Source organism: Crotalus tigris, unplaced genomic scaffold, assembly GCF_016545835.1.
Source record: "Crotalus tigris isolate CLP2741 ecotype Arizona unplaced genomic scaffold, ASM1654583v1 scf7180000024513.1755786, whole genome shotgun sequence".
Taxonomy (NCBI): domain Eukaryota; kingdom Metazoa; phylum Chordata; class Lepidosauria; order Squamata; family Viperidae; genus Crotalus; species Crotalus tigris.
The window spans coordinates 1,157,510-1,175,529 of NW_024100685.1; positions in this window are offsets into that span (position 1 = coordinate 1,157,510).

Consider the following 18,020-nt stretch of genomic DNA (forward strand, 5'->3'; position numbering starts at 1 on the left):
GCTGCCTTTGTGTTATGTGCGGAAAATGTTGCTCTACGCAGGGTAGATGATGGTAACTTTGGTTTCAACAATAGCTTGAACCATCCCGTGATAGCCAGGTAGGAAGTGAGTGGTGGCTGGCTGGGGAACTCTGGGAATTGAAGTCCACACATCACAAAGTTGCCGAGGTTGGGAAGTTCCTGGAGTAGGCAGACCTGTGGTAGAACAGGAAGAGGTGCGGTGGGTCCAGAGGTAAAGCTAGCCGAGGTTGGGGTGCAGGGGACTCGCCCTGCCCTTACTCAGAGCACCATGTGCGGCTCCCGGGTGTGCAAACAATGTGGGTGGAGGAGCCCTTGTTGCGCTTCGGTTGCCCAGGCTCGGCTGGAGAGAATGAGGTATAGGCCAGGGGTAGGCCACTTTGGCTCTTTTATGACGTATGGACTTCAACTCCCAGAATTCCTCAGCCAGCCATGCTGAGGGGAAAGGAGAGGTTTCCAAGCTGAGCCAGGCTGGCTGAGGAATTCTGGGAGTTGAAGTCCATGAGTCATAAAGAGGCCTAGGCCAGGGGTAGGCAACTTTGGCTCTTTTATGACGTGTGGACTTCAACTCCCAGAATTCCTCAGCCAGCCATGCTGAGGGGAAAAGGAGAGGTTTCCAAGCTGAGCCAGGCTGGCTGAGGAATTCTGGGAGTTGAAGTCCATGAGTCATAAAGAGGCCTAGGCCAGGGGTAGGCAACTTTGGCTCTTTTATGACGTGTGGACTTCAACTCCCAGAATTCCTGAGCCAGCCATGCTGAGGGGAAAGGGACAGGTTTCCAAGCTGAGCCAGGCTGGCTCAGGAATTCTGGGAGTTGAAGTCCACGAGTCATAAAAGAGCCAAGGTTGCCTACCCCTGGTATAGGCCCAAGGCTGGTGGATCTGACCATGCACCCCCTTTTCACAATGGCTGCTGCTCTTTTTGCACCAGCGGCCACTGAGCTGGGCTCCCTTGAAGAAGACGGGGCTGTAGAAGGAGCTCAGACTCAAAATGAGACAAGAAACAACAGATGGAAGCTCGTCAAGGAGAGAAGCAAGCTAGAACTGAGAAGGAATTTCCTGACAGCCAGGACAGTTCGCTTCCTCCCCGTCTGCCCTACATAGTCACAAGATAGGTTGGATGCACAATCCAGACATATCAAGATGTAACATGGAAGATACAACATTAAGAGTTAACAGTGTGCATAATGCACGGGTGGGAGCTGACCAGCAGCTTCAGTTAAGGCAGTGTTTCCCAAACTTGACAATTTTAAGGCATGTGGACTTCAACTCCCAGAATTCCACAGCCAGCAAAATTGTCAAGTTTGGGAAACACTAAGTTAAGGGAACCGTCCAAGTAAACAGTCAAATCCCACAAACTGCCAGAGGAAGTTCGTTGTCTAATCCCTAAAGTTAATCATTTATATAACCTTTTGCTTGATTGCATTCATCATATGTAACCTTGAACTTTGATTATTGAATTGAAAACAGTTTTTTAGGGGGGGGGAACTCCTTCTCCGAGCATTTTTTCTAAGTTTTATTTTTGTTGAGGTTTAAAATCACTTCATGCAAGAAGAAAACACATTTAAAGCTACTGCCTGCCTCATTTTTGCCTTTTCTGAAGATCAGAGAGCTATTTTTGCAAAGTTTAGCTAGAAACACGCATGTACAGACCCTCTCGTTGCCAGCAGTGATGAGATGAATGAAGCCCACCCCGTTTTGAGCCGAGCCAAAAGAAAAGCTGCAGATGGGCTTGTATTTCGGATCTTGGAAAGGAGGCTCGTGTCTGCGCATGCCATTTACAGCTCAATTTATAGCAGCTTACTCATAAAACACCTGCTGTGTCACTGGGATACCATACAGGTAGTCCTCAAGTTACAACAGTTTATTTAGTGGCCGTTCAAAATTACAACAAAAGTGAAAAAAGTGACATGATCTTTTTCACACTTATGACGACTGCCACATCCCCTTGCTAACGTCATTTACATTCAGATGTAAATGTGACAACTGACTCACATTTATGACGGTTGCAGTGTCCTCGCGGTCACGCGATCCCCTTTCACAACATTCTGACAAGCAATGTCAGCAAGGAAGCTGAATTCACTTAACAACCGTGTGACTGATTTAATAACCGCAGTGAATTCATTTAACTCTGGCAAGAAAAGTCGTAAAATGGGGCAGAGCTCACTTAACAAGTGTGTCACTTAACAACATAAGTTTTGGGCTCCGTTGTGGTTTACCTGTATATAATACTCTCTCTCTGTGTGTGTGTGTGTGTGTGTGTGTGTGTGTAAGTCTATTGTCCTGTTTTTTATTTTTTTTTAATGGATTTTCTATACAAATCCATAGTTTGACTGAATTTTTATTTTGTAAAACCAGGCACTCATCACAAATGATACACTTTTAAAGGTCTCTTTGCACAGAGGCTATTGGTGGTCAGAAAATACTTGTTTTTGAATAGGGTTCTTTGAATCCGCTGCAGCACTTAGCTGTTGTTCTCGCCCCTTATTTCCCTTCTCTCTTTCTCTGCAAGGGTTTTGGGGGGGCTCTTTTCCGTCCCCCTTTGCTTTCAGCCCTCTTCCTTGTCCTCATCCACTGGAAACTGGCTGGCCCAACCCCATTCCAAAATCAGGCAGTTTCCAATTTTTGGGCTGATTTATTTGTTAAACGCATTTCTATTCTCCTGCAATCAGATTGACTCTCCCTGCCTTACGAAGACTATAAATTGGAACGATTTCAAACATCTGTCGTCACATCTAAAACCATCTAAAGCCCAACAAACAACAGTGAGATAAACAAGAATTGATCAAAAGAAACACACAAAGATAAAAAGGACACGAGGCCCTACGTGAGCTCTGGACTAAATCCCAGAGACGATTTCCACGTTCAGCCAGGATTGGAGCGAATGACTGAAAGTCTTTGGGCTGCTTAATGCAAATAAACCAATAAAAATGTAAGGAGGGAGCGAATACAAAGGCTTAAACTGAGAACACAAAATAAAAGCCTGGGGGGGGGGTTGAAGATTAGCCTGGTGAGGAAGTAAAAAAGACCCCAAATAAACAACCCAGCGTGCTCAACAAACTGGGTTGCTCTCTGTCTTTTGGCTGCGATTGGGCAATGCCACACCTCAAAAGATGTTGACAAACTGAAGTTTGTGTGCAGGAAACTTCCTTGGGCTGGTAGGGAGAGCCATCTTTCCTTGAAGAAATCCATCTTTAAGGAAAGACTAAGAGATGGAAAGCAACCAAGTAGAGCCAGGAGCCTCACCCAGAGAGGGCGTTTCTTGGCTGGTGGGTGAGTGGAGAATTGGCTTGGCCTGAAGAACAGAATTGGAAGGGGTCTTGGAGGTCATCTAGTCCAACTCCCTGTGCAAGCAGGAGACCTGGCCTATACCATGTCAGACAAGTGGCTGTCCAGTCTCTTCTTGAAAACCTCCAGTGATGAACAACCTACAACTTCTGGAGGCGAGCTGTTCCACTGGTTAATTGTTCTCACCGTCAGGAAGTTTCTCCTTAATTCCAGGTTGCTTCTCTCCTTGGTTAGTTTCCATCTGTTGCTTCTTGTCCTGCCCTTCTGGTGCTTTGGAGAATAGGTGGACCCCCTCTTCTCCTTTGTGGCAGCCCCTCAAATATTGGAATCTGCTATCCTGTCACCCCCTAGTCCAGGGATAGGGAACCTTGGCTCTTTTATGACTTGTGGACTTTAACTCCCAGAATTCCTGAGCCAGCATAGCTGGCTCAGGAATTCTGGGAGTTAAAGTCCATAAGTCATAAAAGAGCCAAGGTTCCCCGCCCCTGCCCTAGCCCTTCTTTTCTCTAACTCAGTGGTTCTCAACCTGTGGGTCGGGACCCCATTTGGGGTCGAACGACCATTTCACGGGGGTCGCCAAACAACGCAGTCCGCCATTTTTTTTCCCCTTTTCCTTAGCTGTGCTCCTCCCTTTTATTCTATTGGCTTTTGAAAGAGAATAGATTTTCTTGAATAGAGTCTAATTCTATTGGCTTTCAAAAGCCAATAGGAATTGTCCAGGCTGTCTCTGCCCTGCTGAGCCCGCCAAAAGTCCCATTCTGCCAACGGTGCTGCACCAGTTGAGTAGTCCTCGACTTACGACCGGTTGAGTAGTCCTCGACTTACGACCGGTTGGGGGTCACGGCATTAAAAAGGTTGAGAACCACTGCTCTAACTAGCCAAACCCAACTACTGTGTTCTTCGTATGTTTTAGCCTCCAGGCCCCTAATCACCCTGGCTGCTCTTCTCTGCCCGCTTTCCAGAGTCCCAATGTCTTTTTTCTATTGTGGTGACCAAAAATGGACGCAGGATTCCAAGTGTGGCCTTACCAAAGCCTTGTAGAGTGGTAACTAACGCTTCATGTGAACTCGAGTCTATATGGCTGGGATCAAAGTCCCAACAGGCTTTTGGGCAGCAACTGGCCAGTGCTGGAGGGCCCCTCATGCTCCTCTGGGGCAAAGAAGCCCCCCTCCAAGATCCTGTGTCTCTCAGAGGGTGGTCAGAAGGTCAGAGAAGGAGTGGTGGGCAGCAGGAGACAGAGCTGCGCAAAGACTGACCACCTCAGCCGGCTGGAGGACTTGTCAGCCTTGCGATGGGGCTGCCCCCTGGTGGGGTGATACAGAAACAGCCCGTGAGTGCCTAATGGGGGGTCCTGGGTCATCCTGGGGAGCTGTGCCATCCCTGCCCCCCCCCCCGGTGCTGAGGCCCCCCTCGTGGGAGAAGCAGCCTCGGCCTTTGATGACCCAGCCACCTTCCTTGCCTGCCTTCACTCAACCCAGATTCCTTTCAGCTGGCCTTAGATTAGAATAATAGAGTTGGAAGGGACCTCGGAGGTCTTCTAGTCCAACCCCGTTTGAGCAGGAGACCCCGTGCCATTTCAGATAAATGATTGCCCAGTCTGCTATTAAAAGCCTCCAGGGATGGAGCACCCGCAACCTCTGGAGGCAAGCTGTCCCATTGGTTGACTGCTCTCACCATTAGGAGAGATGTCACGTCAGAGGCAGGATTAGAACTCACAGTCTCCGGGTGATTGGCCCAGACCTAATACTCCTCCCTCTTCCTATTTTCTGCATAACAACAACCCTGTGAGGTGGGTTGGGCTGAAAGAGAGGGACTGGCTCTCTCATGGCGACTGGCCTAAAGTCACCCAGCTGGCTTTCTTAACCAAGGTGGAAGTACAACTCACCTCTCCTCATTTTGACCCTGATGCCTTAACCCCCAGATCATACCAGTAAAGATAGGGATAGTGGCCTTTCTCCCAGGGGCAGGTCTTGGGCCAGTTCTTGGGTAACACTTTGAAAAGGTTTGCAAGAATTCCCAAAAGCCAACGAGCCCATCTCAAACGCTCCGAGCAGCCCTGAAGCAGTTTGGCCTCCATTTGTGATGTTGAACTCGCCTTGTCGCTTCGGCACTTCCTTATGTTCCGTTTTGGTGTATGACCTACCAGGAATAGAACAGAATAACAAGAGTTGGAAGGGAACTTGGAAGTCATCTAGTCCAGCCAATGAACCAATTACACAAGGAGGTCGCTCCGTCGGGCCAAGGGCCCCCCTCGCCTTGTCTTCCCCGGGGGTGAAGAAGGATGAAACCCCCAGGCAGACCGGATCCCCACCCCTCCCCTGGGCCGCCTCCAAGCCCCCGGACTCCACCTTCCCTGGGCCTTTTTCTCCCAACAATCCGACCTTCCCTTTTTGAAGCCCACACAGTCAGCCCCATCACTCCTCTGCTGACCCCCAGGGTCTTCTGGGCAGCTGCCAAGGGCTCCTCCAGCTGCCCTTGGTCCCTCTGCTAAGGACTGGGTGGAAGCTTTGTCCTTACTCATAGCAAGCATAGGGACCTCAGAGGTCTTCCAGTCCACCCCTTGCTCAAGGCAGCAGATCTTCAGATCTTCTCTTGGCTTGGAAATCTACTACTTCCACAAGCCAGTTGCCCCCATCCCAGGCTCTTTACTATGTGCTGTCAAGATGTCTCCTTGGAACAGCCTTCTCCCCCCCCCCGTCCCTGCCCCCGTCCCCCCAGGCATCTGAGGTGGCGCAGCAGTTAGAGTGCAGTACTGCAGGCCACTTTAGCTGACTGTGTTCAGCAGGTCAGCGGTTCAAATCTCACCGGCTCAAGGTTGACTCAGCCTTCCATCCTTCCGGGGTAGGTAAAATGAGGACCCAGATTGTTGGGGGCAATGTAAAATATATATACATTGCTTACTGGTGTACACCGCTTAGAGCAGTGGTTCTCAACCTGTGGGTCGGGATCCCATTTGGGGTCGAACAACCATTTCACGGGGGTCGCCAAACAAGGCTGTCCACCATTTTTTCCCCCTTTTCTTTGGCCACGCCCCTGGCACCCAGTGATGTATAAGTGGTTGGGGGTCACCACAACATGGGGAACTGTATTATGGGGTCGCGGCATTAGAAAGGTTGAGAACCACTGGCTTAGAGAGTGCTTGCACTTAAAGCGGTATATAAGTCTCATAAATAAATAAACGTCCCTCTGTTCCAAATGTGAGGTCCTTTGGGCAGGGGTCTGGGCTCCCCCTCCTGGCTGGATGAAGAACAGCAGCCCATCCCCCTTGGGGAAGAGGAAGAAGCCCAGCCAAGGGTTGGGGCAAGGGGAGAATGGGGAGAGGAGGTGCACCTGCCCCTGGCTGGGAAACGGGTGATGGAGAAAGGTGGGCATAAGGTGAAAACTCTCCCTCCCCCTGTAGCCCCCACTTGCATAGGCAAACGAGGAGTGAGCCAAGAGCAGTCAGGAAATGCTCCTTTAATGCTCCCAGGGCAAAAGCTCACCCCTCTGACTGAGGATTTGCCTTGGAACAGCCCAGTTGGGGGGAGGCTTTCTGAGGAGGAGGAGGATGAAAGATTTCCCCCCTCCCTGCAAGCAGGCCTTGCACAGCAGTGGAGTTCAGCTGCCTGTCACAGGGGCCTGACTTTGGTTTGACGTAGAAAAATACTCCTTGTTTAATGTTGACCACACACCCTCCCCCCCCAAACCTGCTTGGGAATCAGATCCTGAGGGTGTCCCTCTTCTCCACCCCAAGGGGTGTCGGAGACTCTGCCTTTCCACTCCTTGGGGTCCCCCCCCCCTCTTGGAGAGCAGGCAGACGGTGATCAAATGAAGTTGGTTCCTGGTCTTAGCATCTCTCTGTCTCTCTCTGTCTCTCTCTCTCTTACACACACACACACACACACACACACACACACACACACACACACACACACGCCCAGGGTCAACCACCCTTGGGGACTGCATGAAAGCATCAGCTCAAAGCAGCACCAGCTCAAAGCTGGAAAGGAGAGAAGCCCACTTCTTTGAACCAGCTCAGCCTTTCTAGCGCTGCCGACCCAACATGCTGCTGATTGGGGGGGGGGCAGCTCCCTGCAACACCTCCTGCAGCGGCAGAATGGCTGGCTAAACCGGGCTCTTCTTCCCTTTGGTCCCCCAGCACCCACTCTTCTGGCGCAGGTCCAGAGGACAGCTTCCCCTGGACCCTCCCAATAGTGTCACCAGCAGGCAAGTTTCCTGTGAGTGGCCAGCAGGGGGCAGTAGAAGACCACCAAAGAGCGGCTCCCAGGCTCTGGGAGGAGCTGGTCGGCCAGGGTCTTCAGAAGCACTACACTGGGGGGGGGGGCACCTGCCTTTTCCCTCACCCCCTGGTGTTCATTGAAGCAAAGTCTTCCTCAAGTTGAGCTCAGATCTTGCTGGCTTTATTATTACTATTAGATTTGTATCCCACCTTTTATTTGTGTGTGCGTGTGTCTGTGTGTATGTGTTTATGCATGTATGTCAACTCAAAGCAAACAAATCTGATTCTCCTGCCTCCACTTTTCCCCACAACAACCTGTGAGGTGGGCTGGGTGAGCTGGTCTAAAGTCACCATGATACAAAAAAAATGTTGAGACTCTAGAAAGAATGCAGAGAAGAGCAACAAAGAGGATCAGGGGGCTGGAGTAAAAAAACATATAAAGGACAATTGCTGGAATTGGGTAGGTCTAGTTTAATGAAGAGAAGGACAAGAGATGACGTGATAGCAGGCTTCCAGTATCTCTGGGGCTGCCCCAAAGAAGAGGGAGTCAAGCTATTCTCCAGAGTGCCTGAAGGCAGGATGAGAAGCAACGGATGGAAACTGACCAAGGAGAGAAGCAACCTAGAACTAAGGAGAAATTCTCTGACAGTGGGACGATTTCCCCCCATACGTTATGGGTGCCTGGACCCACCTCTTTCACAGGCTGTCTCGACAAAGCAAGGAAACTTCAGTAAAGACTGTTTTTATTTCTAAAGGACTAAAAGGGGTGTCTTTCTACTCCCCCCCCCTCTATTTTTTTGTGCCTTTGAATGAGTGTCAAATTTGGGAAGATTTTCAGAAGTGGTTTGCCATTGCCTCCTTCCTGGGGCTGAAAGAGAGTGACTGCCTGCCCAGCTGGTTTCGTATCCAAGACAGGACCAGAACTCAGGGTCTCCCAGTTTCTAGCCTGGTGCTTTAACCATTGTACCACACTACCTCTCCCCCTGGAGAGCTCATTTGAACTGTAAATAAAGTGGGAAGCACCCGCGTCAAGTCCAGGTCCTGGGTGAGGGTCCTTCCGCTTCCCTGGTATCCATGATGCGCCCCAGGATCAGAAAGGGGCCTGCAGGGCACAGAGATTGCCCTGGGGAGGACTCCTGCCTGGCATCTCTGCCAGGGCGACCCCTGGCCCAGGCCGATGGGTTCCACTTACATGCTACCATAATCAAATCATGATCAAATGAGCGGGGGGGGGGAGGCTGGACTAGAAGATCTTCAGCCTCCCTTCCAGCTCTGTTCTATTCTAAGCTCCTGGCGGCTACATCCTCACAGCAGCTGTCTGGCGAGATTCCTTCAACAAGCACCGCTGGCCCCAGACTGGGACCCTCCCTCTGATTTGGCTGGGTCGCCCCCGCCCCACACAGCCTGGCCTCCTGGCTCCAGCCCTGCCCACCATCTGGGCTGTCCTCTTGACCAACCAGAGTTCTGTTGGTGCCCAGCGAAGCTTGGTGGGGTTCACTGTACCTTCTCCCTGTTTTGGCCTCCCTCCTTCCCCCACTTTTAACTCCGGCCCCCACCAAGCCCCCTCCCCATTCAGCCTTGCCCATTCTCCGGATGAGCAGAGTTTTTGGTCCTCCCTTGGGAGCAGCCTGCAGGCTGAGGGACAGAGCCCGGGTGAGCCTGGCCAGGCGGGAGGGGTGCTGCCGGACAGAAGAGGCGAGGGCAGGGAACACACACACACACACACACACACACACACACACACCGTCTTCATGGTGGCTATGGGTGGCTGGGCTCCTGCGTGGGCCAGCCAGGATCCGGGAGAGGTAATTGATTAACCCGCTTCAGTGCCAGGGGGCACCTGGATGCCTCTAAAACTGTCCAGCTCCCAGGCGCCTTTCCATGAGTGATGATTCAGATGGCTCAGTCGAGGTTAATAGATGCTCCCATAAAAAAAAATATTGTTATTAATTAAGCCCCGGAAAGGCCAGCTCTCCAGCTGCCCAGTCCCCACAGAGGGGCATTCCCAGGCGTTCCTTTCCAGTCCCTCCCCCTCAGCTCCCCATGGACAGGGGGGGGGGTGTCTCCCGTCAGGTGGGGAAGGGCAGCTGGTTCCTCATTTCAGCAGTTCCCTCGGAGGGGGGAGGAGAACAGCCGGAATCAGCACGGCAGGACCCCCAGTGGCCAGAGCCCCTCCCCCCCTTGAAGAAGGACCCGTTTGACTCCTGAGCTGCTATCCGGGGGGGGCTCACCCTGTCCCCCCCCAAGATGCTGCTCAGCCACTGGGTCCACCAGCCCGGCCAGCACCTCCAATGGGAGTTGAGGCTGTACCTCCGCCCCCTTTTGGGTTTTTAAGCATTTGGGGGCGTTTTGTCCGGACTCTCCTCAGAGGAACTAGGTCAGAGTCTCCCAGCCGGACACGCCCCCCCTCTCACCTCTGCATAGGGGGTCTCAGCTTACAACCCCGACTGACCCCCGCATTTCTGCCGCTAAGTGAGACCGTTGTTAAATAGGTTTGGCCCCCTTTTATGACCTTTCTTCCACAGTTGTTAAGTGAGTCAGTGAAGAGTTGTTCAATTAGTAACAGGGTTGCTAAGTGGATCTGGCTTCCCCATTGGCTTGAAGGTTGAAAAAAGGGGGACCACCTGAGCCCCCTCCCCCGGACGCTGCGACCGCCATAAACCTGAGCCAGTTGCCAAGAGTCCATATTTGGATCACGTGACCCCACAGGGATGCTGCAAGGGTCACAAGGGTGAAAAATGGTCGTGAGTCACTTGTAACTTCAAATGGCCACTAAGCCAATAGTCGTAAGACGAGGACTGCCTGCATACTGGGAATCCAAGGATGGGCCAGCTCCGTTGATCCTCTTGGAGCCCGGTGGGGGGCAGCCCCATTCCCTCAGTAACGCCCCCCCTCCGCCCCCTGCCTGCCCTGGGCAGCCCAGCAAGGAGTCAATCCGGGAGAGGCAGAATTCCCAGTCTGGGAGGGGGAGACGGGGGGGGGGAGAGAGAAGGGTCAGTGGTTTGGCCAGCCTTGTAAGCAACTTTGCTTGGACTTTCCACTCCTGTTAATGAGGACCCAGATGACAGGACAAAGCAGTTGGTGGCTGGAGCCCCCCTCCCCCCTACACACACAGAGACATACGGAGGGGGAGAGGGAGGGATCCTTGTTCCTCCTGACTGCTCAGCAGGGGGGGGGAGAAACTGCACAGTTTGTCCTTAAGGCTGTGTGAAGAAATCCAGGGAGGTCAGGCTAAGGAAGCAGAGGTTCTTCACCACGGGGGGGAGGCGGGGGGGGCAGTGTTGTGTGGCAGCCCTTTGTTGGCCCTTTTTGGAATCCAGAGGTTGTTCCCAGAGCCCTCCTGCCAAGGCGGGCAGAGACGCCCAGGTGAGCTCAAGAGGGGACGAAAGTGTTCCTTGGCCGGGAAAGCAACAAAACAATTCAGAACCTGGCCTTTTTTGGGGGGGGGTCTATCTGTCCTTTGCAGCCCCTCCCATTCATTGGCTCCCCTCTTTGCAGAGTAGAAGTCGGTGCCTGCTTGTGCTCATAAGCTCCCTGGCAAGGCCCAGGGCTCCTCTCTCCCTTCTCCAGGGTTGCAATCCCAACCCCCACCCCCACCCCTCAGAGCCCCCTAAACTCCCTCCCCTCTGAGTGGTTCTATTCCTGCCCCTGGGAGCTTCGTCCCTCCTCTGGTGAAGCGAATATTTGGTCTCCTCTTTCACCCCTTTTCCCAGGCCAACCCAGCAGCTCTGCCGACGGCTTTTCATGGGTTTCCAAACCAAATGCGATCCAGAGTCTCCTGTTTGATAGACTCCTAGGGCCCTCGGAGGTCTTCTAGTCCAACCCTGTTCCCAAGGCAGGAGTCCGCATACCGTCCCGGACAGATGGCTGTCCAATCAACTCTTGAAAGCCTCCAGGGATGGAGCACCCATCATAGCTCCAGAAGGGAGGCTGTTCCATTGGTTAACCATTCTCACTGTCAGGAAATTCCTCCTCTAGGACTGAAGGTGTTCCCTAGCTGGGTAATGAAACGTCTGCAAGAAAACCACCCATCTCAGAGAGGGCCCAGGACCCCCCCCCAATTCCTCCTCTTTCTTAACATCACTGCCCAGAACTGGACACGCACTTCAAGACTCCGTCTGAGGCACGTGGTGGTTTCTCCAGCAGCCAGGCTGTGCTTCGCTCTCCTATGCAGGTTTATTTATTTGCACAAACCGGAGACACGGAAGAGTGGGAGCCCCCTCCACGCGCCCCCCCTTGTCCACGCTGAGCCTCTTCCCTGAAACAACCCCGCTGCCCCGTCGAAGAGCTGCAGACTGCGCCGACGCCCCCCCTCGGTCTACTGTCTGGCGCTCCCGTCGGCCGGGGGTGCCCTCCACTCCACTCCTAGGAAGACTCGCGTGGCTGCTCAGGCTGGCCCCACGGTCCCCCCTCCTGGGAAGAGCCGGCGCTTGCTTGCGCCCCGCCGCCCCGGTTCTCTTCTCGGCTCCGAGGCTTCTCCGCTGCGCGCATCTCGGACCGGGCTTTCCCTCCGCCGCCGCCCCTCCGCGCCCCCTCCAGCCCAGGGTCTCCAGTTTCCCCGCTGGCGAAGCCAGCGCTTCTCCGGCGAGCCGCAGACACCCCGAAGATCTCCAGACAAACGCCAGGAGCCCCGGGGCAGGGCCGTCGGGGGCCGCGGGCGCTCCGCAGGATCGCCTCGGGAACTAGCGCGACGGAGACCGCCTCGAACACCTGGAGAAAGGCGGATCGCGAGCTCAAGAACCGGCCGGTTCCCCAGCTCGGCCGGTCTCTGCTTCCCCCTTCCCAGATCTTCGACGTGGGGGGGGGAGAGGGCACCTTAGTCCTTTTCAGAGGATGAAATGAAGGCCTTTTTGCCACCAGTTTCCATGGAAACGCGTCTCCTGGATACCCAGGCGAGGCACTGGCCTCATCGCGCGCGCCTCCGCCTCCCCCCCCCCGAACGGCGACCCCAGAAAACGGAGCAAAGCCGGCTGGGCCCGTCGCCGCCTCGGGAGCCCATCGCCAACGCAGCCGGCCGCCTCGGGCTCCTTGCAGGGACCTCCGGGTGGAGCGCGCTCTCCAGCCTCCCCCTCGGGTAAGGCTCCCCGAAGGTCAGGGCTGGAGCCCAGGCGCACCGCGCGGGTCGGGGCGGGCGGGGAGGTTCCCAGGCCCGGCGCCTCTTTACCGGCCCGGCAGAAAGCAGGGGAGGCGGCGACACGGGAGGGGCCGCTGGAAAGGCCGCTGACCTCCTGTGCTGGCCCGGTGGGGCTGGGTCGGTCCTGCGGGGGGTCTCGGCTGGGCTCGCAAGAGGCCGGAGGGCCGCTCGTGCAGGGGCGGGGGGGGGGCTGAGCCTCCGGGTTGCGTGAACTGGATCACAGGGGTCCGATTCGCGATTCCATCCCAGGAATGATTCGATTGGCGAACCGTTTCGGTTCCGCCTGGGGGGGGCGGCGAGGGGGTCGCTCTTCTGGCTTCCCCCGATTATCAAACCTAGAAACAGCTGGGATCTTTCCGGTCAATTTTAGGAGAAACGAGCTTTCCCCCCCCCCTCGGAAAGCCACCTGTCGGAGATTGTTCCGCCGAGTCTCCTGTCCCGCAGATACGACTGAAAGCCTCGCACGTTTCAGCCGCCCCCCCTCCGTTTGCCGCTCTGCAGACGGATCCTCGTCTGCTGCGTTGACCTGTTTACGGCAGCCGCGTCCTTGTGCGAAGGAAGGGGGAGGGAGGGAGGGAGGCAGCCCCCACCACGAACTCTGCAGGTGAGTCTCCAGGGCGGGGGCGCCTCTTCTGTGCCCCACAGCGCTGCAGCGAAAGGCTGGACGCGATGGCCGAGACCCGGGGCTCCCCCCCCTCGTCGCCCCCTCCGTCCTCCCTGCAAGGATCTTCCCTGGGGGGGAGGGGGAGGCAGCCTTCATAAGTCGAGTCTCGACTGGGGGAAGCGGCCAAGGACGGAGGGGGGGGCTCCAGGCTGTGCTTTCAGCCGGTCCCTCCCTCCCGTTCAGGCCTGCTTTGCCCCGCCCGGTTTGGGCCTTCCCGCCCCAAGGAAGAAAGCGGGAAAGCCAGGAGCCAGCCGGATCCCGGCCCTCCGCCCCCCCTCCCGCCCCCCGGCCAGGCTCGCCATTCCGCCGTCCTTTCAGCGGGTTTCTGCGCCCGCCGCCCCTCCCCTCCCCCCCTCGGCTGGGCTCGGCTCTATTCAGCCGCCCGCTCGCAGGACGTTCGAATCCCCAGCATGGTAGATTTTAATTAGCCTTTGTACAGATGGCCAATTAACATTCATTACTTTTGCCTTGAGCGATTAATTACGAGTTTGAGGAGAAAAGAGCGGGAGACCCAGCGGAGGGAACGAGCGGCGGGGGGCTTTCCGTGGGATTGAAGCGGGGTCCTCCCTCCCAGTCCGGGCTCTTGAGGGCCAGCGCTGCTCCCTTCCTTCCCCCGCAGAAAGAAGCCGCCAAAATCGGTCGCCGCCCCCAAGGCCGCCCCGATCCTTCGCAAATCCTCAGGTGGCAAGACGCGATGCCCCTGCCCTTCGGCCCCCTCCCCTCCAGCCGGGCCCTTCAGTCCCCCCCCCCGTCCCCTCCAGCCGGGCCCTACCAAAGCCACCCCGCGGGCCAAGTCAAGGTTTGGGCGTTGCACGGGAGGGGGGGGGACCCCGAACGTAGCCGTTGCCGACGGAAGAGCTGCCCATCCCGCGTCGCTGTGAGTTGGGTCCCGCACAAGCCCACTCCCCCCCCCGGTCTCGCCATAGTATCCGCGCCACCTGCCGCCCTCCTGACCCTTCCCGACCGCCCTCGTCGCCCCTTTCCCGCCAACGCAACTCTCGCCCCACGGAAGGCGAGCTGCCCCCCCCCCGCACATCCCTGCCGCTCGGTTCCCCCAGTCCAGCCCACGCCCGCTCTTCCAGCCGAAGCGAAGGAGTCCCGCCCTCCCTCTCCCCTGCCCGTTCCCGCCCCGGGCTCTCCTCCGCGCGCCACCCCCACCCCCCCCCGCAGCATCCCGAGGGCCCTTTTTCTGCCAGAGGCGGAAGTTTTCCTGCAGGCTCCGTGAACCCGGAGCTCCCGCCTGGGAATCGAAGGCGCCGGTGGGCAAAGGAGGCAGCGAGACTCTGACTTGGGCCAAAGCCCCCCGCTTTCCGCCCCCGCGGGCTCCCGCCGCCGCCGCCAACCCTCGACCCCAGACCGGAATCGCCTGGCGCCCGTCGGCGGTTGGGTTTTCTGGCCTCGGGGTACCTGGCCGCGCCGTGATTCGGGCCAGGTGAGGAGCGGGAGAGGCTCCGCGGCCGGAGGGCTCCCCCTCGGCGGACCCAGGCAGCCTGGTCGCCGGCTGTTCTTCGGGGGGAGCCCCGAGCGGGGCTGGGAGACGGGCGGGCGCCTGCCAACCCAGGGAGGGGCGGCAGCAGCAGCAGCAGCAGCGGCGGGCGAGGCCTGGGAAGCCCCCCCCCGGGGGGGGGCAGGCCCTCCTCCTCCTGCGACGCGGCCGGGGCTGCGGCGGCCAAGGGTCCCTCCTGCCGGCGGAGGGTGGCGACCCCAGAAGCCCCGCTTCCCGGCGGGGAGCAGGCCTCCTACCTGCCGAGCCTGGTGGCAGGATATGGCCCTCGGGCGTCTCCGCCTCTCAACTGCGCACTTTCCTGGAAGCAATATGGAGCGTCTGGATCTCGGGAGCAGAAATCTGTTGATCCTCGTCGGGGCTGGGAAGCTGCCATCTCTTGACGGCTGCAACGGCAGGCAAACTCGGCGTAAACGGGGAGGGCGGGAGTGAAGCGGCGGCGGCGGCGGCACAGGGCCTGGATTGGTGGGCCCTCTCTCTCTCTCTCTCTCGGAGAAACCGTGGGGAGCTCGGGAGAAATCCACCACCAATCCCATGTTGCACACCCAGAGACTTCTAGGCTTCTGTCTCTCTCACACAGGCACGCAGAGTCTGAAAGCGACTGGGGCTTTATCTCCCCTCCCCCACCCCCACGGTTTCAACCATCAAAAATCCATCATCAAAGCCACTTCCTTCCAGCCCTCGAGGTCAGCTGACCTCTTGATGACGTCACCAGCACAGGGACACACCACTTTCCCGGGAAGCCCATGGAAAGGAATAACCTGCTTTTCTGAGTTGCTTCTTTCACTTCTTCCAGGGATGTCTGCAGAGGGTGATCAAAAAAATGGGGGCTGTAAGGGCCTCAAAGCTTTCCCCCCCCACCCTTCAGCAAGGGGGATGGGCATAAAAATGGGCATCGCTTTGATGACACCTCTGAGGTCCTCGTTTTCGTGACCATACCCTGCGAGCACTCTACTTCCTGTTAATCCACAGCCTGGGAGTTCCTCGTGGTCTCCCATCCATGCCACAGTGCTTCCATTCCCTATTCCTGCATTTGCACTTTTTCTGCTTACTTTGGGTTTTGCTGCTGAACATGTTTTGGCTTCTCTGGCCTCACTTTGTTTTTTTGTTTTGTTTTTTATAAAAAAAATGTATTGGTTTTTTTTTCATCAACGTATGTTAATTTTTCCAATCAACAAGTTGTCTGGAGTTTGCTATGCTAATACATGTTCAATTCCTAATCCTTCATTCTCTTCTCTAACCAAGAATAAAATAAATTCCAAATTTGATAGAGTCTGTATCTTCTTTATCTTTCAACCTCATAGTTAATCTGTCCATCTCTGCACATTCCAATATTTTCCTGATTATTTCTTCCTCTCTGGCCCCACTTTGGCCGGAAGGGCTATTGGGTGGCCACTGATTGGTCATCCGGGGCTCCGGCTGCCTGGGCTGGCTGGGGTTTCTGCAGCGTCTTCTAAGGATGTTGGGAGCAAGAAACCCCCCCCCCCGTGGGTGGAAGTCATCCTGGGACATTGTGTCAAGAAGATACATTTCCTTTGCCAGCCCCTGAACTCACTTGATGAGAAAAGTGGGGATACAAATTGTGTATCCTCCCCCCCCCACACACACATACGAGGGAGGGGGGATGGAAGGCTCCATTGATTCTCTTTGAGCTAAGCCAAGGGAAGCCTTCAGACGACTCTCCAAGGCCTTTGGGAGCAGCCGAGGGCAAGGCCAGTCTGGATGAGGCCCAGACGGGCTCTGTGGGCAGCTGGAAGCCAGATGTGGGTTGGGGAGAGAATCTAGGTACACATGGAGTTCTGTTTTGTTAATCTGGCTTAGGCTTTACCATGTTGTGTGAATCCAGACAAAGAATTGGATGGATGGATGGGTGGGTGGGTGGAGCATATAATGATAAAATAATGTTTAACGTAGGAAAATGTTTATAAAAGCAAAAAATAAAAAAATAAAAAGATAAACTATACAAAGTTTTTTTAAAAAAATGTACATTTTACCAGTATATGTGCTTAATAGATTTTTAAACTTAAAGGTGAAATTGATCATTTTAAACATGTACATTCAATTATTTCCATTAAGAATAGATGGATCAGATGGATACTACTAGAAATGGAGACCAAATATGAATAAAGCACTTTTAACGAGCCCTCTTTGCTGCTGTATTATTCATCCAGTGCTGTTTCTATAATTTGCTACTAATTCAAAGAAAGACTTTGGATTTTATAATTTTCCAATGTTTTGGTGGAACAAATCTGTCAGCCATCAACAAAAATTAATTTGATTCATACAAGGCATTTAAGAGGCTTGGCATTGTCTGTAAATTATAGTCATATAGTTTCTGATGACTTCTTAGCCGTCATTTCAAGAGAAGTTTATACTTTCAGGAATTCCAGGCTGATTCCCAGAGTTAAAAACCTTAAGCTTTTTTTTTTTTTAAAGAAGCTTTCACAAGTGTTAGGGCACTTTTAAGTAACACTGAAGAGGTACCTTGAATTTTAGATTAGGTGGATTTAGGTACTGATCTGCTGGTGTTCTGGATTGGTGCCATCTCCAAAGCAGCCAAGTGGATGGTGAGCCTTCCACAGCCCAGGGCCTCTTTCTTGGTTCAGCCTCTTGAACTGCTGCCAAATTTCAAAGCTTTTGTTAGTTATCTTCAGGAATTGGCAAGTGGGGCAGATCCTGAACCTGTGGGCCCCTGGAACCATCTCTGGTCTAATCAAAGACACCATTCTCTGGTGTGTGTGGGGAGGGGGGAGTCTGGTTTACGAATTCTTTGCCTTGTTCACATTGGTGTATTTGTATTTGTGGGGAGGGGGAGAAGAGAAGAGAGAAGAAGAGAGAAGATGGAGAGAGAGAAAGAGAAAGAGGCCCCAGCAGGAAAGGAAGGCAGTGTAAACTTGCTCACTTCCTCCCTTGCATGCTGATCTCTCAACTTCTGGCTAAGGGCAAAATCTCCCATTTTGGATCCACTCACAAGGCTTAAATCACAAAGGGGGTCATTTCCTCATGAGAGGGAGGGAGGGAGGGAGGGAGGGAGAGAGAGGGAGGGAGGGAGAGAGAGGGAGGGAGGGAGGGAGAGAGGGAGGAAGAGGGAGGGAGGGAGAGAGAGAGGGAGGGAGGGAGGGAGGGAGGGAGAGAGAGGAGGGAGGGAGGGAGGGAGGAAGAGGGAGGGAGGGAGGGAGAGGAGAGAGAGGGAGGGA